The sequence below is a fragment of the Oncorhynchus gorbuscha genome, linkage group LG11 (assembly GCF_021184085.1).
Source record: "Oncorhynchus gorbuscha isolate QuinsamMale2020 ecotype Even-year linkage group LG11, OgorEven_v1.0, whole genome shotgun sequence".
NCBI lineage: Eukaryota > Metazoa > Chordata > Actinopteri > Salmoniformes > Salmonidae > Oncorhynchus > Oncorhynchus gorbuscha.
In genome coordinates this window covers 80,250,472-80,255,435 of record NC_060183.1, presented here as the reverse complement: position 1 = coordinate 80,255,435, position 4,964 = coordinate 80,250,472, and the positions used below count along the sequence as shown (strand labels likewise).

At 41.9% G+C, this 4,964-nt stretch overlaps 1 long non-coding RNA gene across 1 annotated transcript; it reads right to left on the bottom strand.

Moving 5' to 3' along the window:
- Positions 1–1,589: 1,589 nt before the first annotated feature.
- On the bottom strand, positions 1,590–4,248 carry LOC123989576. Its single transcript, XR_006830572.1, has 3 exons — positions 4,103–4,248; positions 1,938–2,056; positions 1,590–1,638 (listed from the first exon to the last, which is right to left on the bottom strand). It is a non-coding gene; the product is annotated as an uncharacterized LOC123989576 (long non-coding RNA).
- Between the last annotated feature and the right edge of the window lie 716 nt (positions 4,249–4,964).

Here is a 4,964-nt window from a genome sequence, read left to right as displayed (position 1 = left end):
TATCTATCTATCTATCTATCTATCTATCTATCTATCTATCTATCTATCTATCTATCTATCTATGGGCCAGCCCCACATTCCACTGGAAGCATTGTTAACCTACACCTACATAGGAGACAGAGTCTCAACTACTATTATTGAATATAATAATATCCAATACCATTCCCCCAGTAGATCATCCTAATGGATGAGGGATCTTCGGGTGTAAAACGGATGGTGAAGTGGGTCTGACATGAAAAACCCTGGAATGAGTAGGTGTGTCCAAACTTTTGATGGTACTGTATGTTGAAAAGTGGAGGCTTAAACTGCATCCCTGTCTCACCCCACGGCCCTGTGGAAAAAACGTTTTTTTTTTTTGCACACTTTTTTTGTTTGTGTACATGGATTTTATGATGTCGTATGTTTTCCACCCAACACCACTTACCATTTTGTTTATAGCAGACCCTCATGCCAAATTGAGTCAAAAGCTTTTTTGAAATCAACAAAGCATGAGAAGACTTTGCCTTTGTTTTGTTTTGTTTCTTTGTCAATGAGTGTTTGCAGGGTGAATACGTGCTCTGTCGTACGGTAATTTGGTAACAAGCCATTTTGACATTTGCTCAGTACATTGTTTTCACTGAGGAAATGTATGAGTCTGCTGTTAATGATAATGCAGAGGATTTTCCCAAGGTTGCTTTTGATGCATATCCCACGGTAGTTATTGGGGTCAAATTTGTCTCCACTTTCGTGGATTTGGGTGACCAGTCCTTGGTTCCAAATATTGAGCCAGAGCTAAGGATGATGTTAAAAAGTTTAAGTATAGCCAATTGGAATTTGTGGTCTGTATATTTGATCATTTAATTGAGGATACCATCAACACCACTGGCCTTTTTGCGTTGGAGGGTTTTGTATTTTGTCCTGTAGTTCATTCAATGTAATTGGAGAATCCAGTGGGTTCTGGAATCCAGTGGGTTCTGGTCGTCTTTAATAGTTCATTCTAAGATTTGTATTTGATCATGTATATGTTTTTGCGGTTGGTTCTTTGTTATACAGCCAAAAGGATTGGAGAAGTGGTTTACCCATACATCTCTATTTTGGATAGATAACTCTTCGTATTGTTGTTTGTTTAGTGTTTCCCAATTTTCCCAGAAGTGGTTAATTATATTTTAGTCAAAATGACTAAGATTAGACTAAGTCTAAAAAAAGAGTGCCAAAATAAACATGAAATCAAAATCAAATCCAATTTATTTATATAGCCCTTCGTACTTCAGCTAATATCTCAAAGTGCTGTACAGAAACCCAGCCTAAAACCCCAAACAGCAAGCAATGCAGGTGTTGAAGCACATTGGCTAGGAAAAGCTCTCTAGAAAGGCCAAAACCTAGGAAGAAACCTAGAGAGGAACCAGTTGCCAGTCCTCTTCTAGCTGTGCCGGGTGGAGATTATAACAGAACATGGCCAAGATGTTCAAATGTTCATAAATGACCAGTATGGTCAAATAATAGGTCTGGGACAGGTAGCACGTACGGTGAACAGTTCAAGATTCCATAGCCGCAGACCAGAACAGTTGAAACTGGAGCAGCAGCACGGCCAGGAGGACTGGGGACAGCAAGGAGTCATCATGCCAGGTAGTCCTGAGGCATGGTCCTAGGGCTCAGGTCCTCAGAGAGAGAGAAAGAAAGAGAGAAAGAGAGAATTAGAGAGAGCATACTAAAATTCACACAGGACACCGGATAAGACATGAGAAGTACTCCAGATATAACAAACTGACTCTAGCTCCCCGACACATAAACTACTGCAGCATAAATACTGGAGGCTGAGACAGGAGGGTTCAGGAGACACTGTGGCCCCATCCAATGATACCCCCGGACAGGGCCAAACAGGAAGGATATAACCCCACCCACTTTGCCAATGCACAGCCCCCACACCACTAGAGGGATATCTTCAACCACCAACTTACCATCCTGAGACAAGGCCGAATATAGCCCATAAAGATCACCCTCACGGTACAACCCAAAGGGGGGCGCCAACCCAGACAGGAAGATCCCAGACTCAAACCGCTCAAGTGACGCACCCCTCCTAGGGACGGCATGAAAGAGCACCAGTAAACCAGTGACTCAGCCCCTGTAATAGGGTTAGAGGCAGAGAATCACAGTGGAAAGAGGGGAACCGGCCAGGCAGAGACAGCAAGGGAAGTTTGTTGCTCCAGAGCCTTTCCATTCACCTTCACACTCCTGGGCCAGACTACACTCAATCATATGACCCACTGAAGAGATGAGTCTTCAGTAAAGACTTAAAGGTTGAGACCGAGTTTGCGTCTCTCACATGGGTAGGCAGACCATTCCATAAAAATGGAGCTCTATAGGAGAAAGCCCTGACTCCAGCTGTTTGCTTAGAAATTCTAGGGCCAATTAGGAGGCCTACGTCTTGTGACCGTAGTGTACGTGTAGGTATGTACGGCAGGACCAAATCAGAGAGATAGGTAGGAGCAAGCCCATGTAATGCTTTGTAGGTTAGCAGTAAAACCTTGAAATCAGCCTTTGCCTTGACAAGAAGCCAGTGTAGGGAGGCTAGCACTAGAGTAATATGATCAATTATTTTGGTTCTAGTCAGGATTCTAGCAGCCGTATTTAGCACTAACTGAAGTTAATTTAGTGCTTTATCCAGGTAGCCAGATTGTAGAGCATTGCAGTAGTCTAACCTAGAAGTAACAAAAGCATGGATTAATTTTTCTGCATAATTTTTGGACAGAAAGTTTCTGATTTTTGCAATGTTACGTAGATGGAAAAAAGCTGTCCTTGAAACAGTCTTGATAAGTTAGTCAAAAGAGAGATTAATTGTCAGATTCAACAGAAGATCTCTTTGTTTCTTGGGACCTAGAACAAGCATCTCTGTTTTGTCTGAGTTTAAAAGTAGGAAGTTTGCAGCCATTCACTTCCTTATGTCTGAAACACAGGCGTCTAGCGAGGGCAATTTTGGGGCTTCACCATGTTTCATTGAAATGTACAGCTGTGTGTCATCCGCATAGCAGTGAAAGATAACATTATGTTTTCGAATGACATCCCCAAGAGGTAAAATATACAGTGAAAACAATAGTGGTCCTAAAATGGAACCTTGAGGAACACCGAAATTTACAGTTGATTTGTTAGAGGACAAACCATTCACAGAGACAAACTGATATCTTTCCGACAGATAAGATCTAAACCAGCCAGAACTTGTACGTGCAGACCAATTTGGGTTTCCAATCTCTCCAAAAGAATGTGGTGATCGATGGTATCAAAAGCAGCACTAAGGTCTAGGAGCACGAGGACAAATGCAGAACCTCAGTCTGATGCCATTAAAAGGTAATTTACCACCTTCACAAGTGCAGTCTCAGTGCTATGATGGGGTCTAAAACCAGACTGAAGCATTTCGTATACATTGTTTGTCTTCAGGAAGGCAGTGAGTTGCTGCCTTTTCTAAAAATGTTGAGAGGAATGGAAGACTCGATATAGGCCGATAGTTTTTTATATTGTCTGGGTCAAGGTTTGGCTTTTTCAAGAGAGGCTTTATTACTGCCACTTTCAGTGTGTTTGATACACATCCGGTGGATAGAGAGCCGTTTATTATGTTCAACATAGAAGGGCCAAGCACAGGAAGCAGCTCTTTTAGTAGTTCAGTTGGAATAGGGTCCAGTATGCAGCTTGAAGGTTTAGAGGCCATGATTATTTTCATCATTGTATCAAGAGATATAGTACTAAAACACTTGAGTGTCTCTCTTGATCCTAGGTCTTGGCAGAGTTGTGCAGACTCAGGACAACTGAGCTTTGAAGGAATAGTCCGTCATTTGCTTTCTAATAATCATGATTAAAATATGCATTTATTTAAAATATGCATTTACATTATATTTGCTAGCTTTTTTGCTCTGAGTAAAGTGAATTTCCTCTATGTAATATTTAGATAATATTTTAATCTGATCTGGTAGTGATGACACTGACTATTAAACTGAATCCTAATCTCAGATCTGTGCGAGAAACCCAAATCTCCCATTGACATTGAGACAATGATTTATCTCTAACTAATAAATACATACTGTATCAACCTAGGATGCATCCATAACTTTATATTGATGTACCTCACACTCACCAGTTAGAAGAGGACCAACCGGCGATGCCCATTAGACTGTCTGTCAATGCGTGAGGCCCGATTGGCCCTTCGGTGCCCTGTAAGTCGAGTTGTTTCTTCGGTTTCCGACGTTGATTAGTTTATTGTTTTAGAAAGTGTTCTCTCTCTCTCTCTCTCTGCTGAGATCATTTAAAGCGGTGGATTATTTTAGGAATGAACTCGCGTTGAAACCCAAGCTCCCGCTGCCATGCATGATTTATTAATAACACCAGGGCCCTGATGACATCATCAGAGGTAGGGGAAGGGGAGCTCTGTCATAAACATTAAAGATGGCTGTCACCTGTCTGCAGCTATGTTACCAGAGCACTAGCAATGGTTTCACTGTTCTGACCCATGACCCTGTTCGTATACATGCGATTAAATTATACCAGGTAGGCCTGAAACATGTTTGTCAGCAGCTGGTAGTTGTGTGCAGAGTGCAGACCTGTGGCGGAGCTTGTCTGAGCTGTGTGACCTGAAATGGTGTATTTTTACGAATTACTAAGCAACTACAGGCACACACTAATAATGAAACAACAGAACACCTATGATGTGACATGCTCTGTGCTTTGAATCAGGGTTGAGCTTTTGGTAACGGAATCAGATGGACAATGGGAGGAAACTCGGCTGCAGATATGATATATATAAAAGGACAGAACTACCGGAGCTGTACCCAAAGGAACTGTGCACGGTTCAGTAGCATGACATGCTATCAACTAGTTTCACATTTGATTGACAGGCATACTAACACAGCTAATGCCAGGAAATGCCTTATTGACAGGCATACTAACACAGCTAACGCCAGGAAATGCCTTATTGACAGGCATACTAACACAGCTAATGC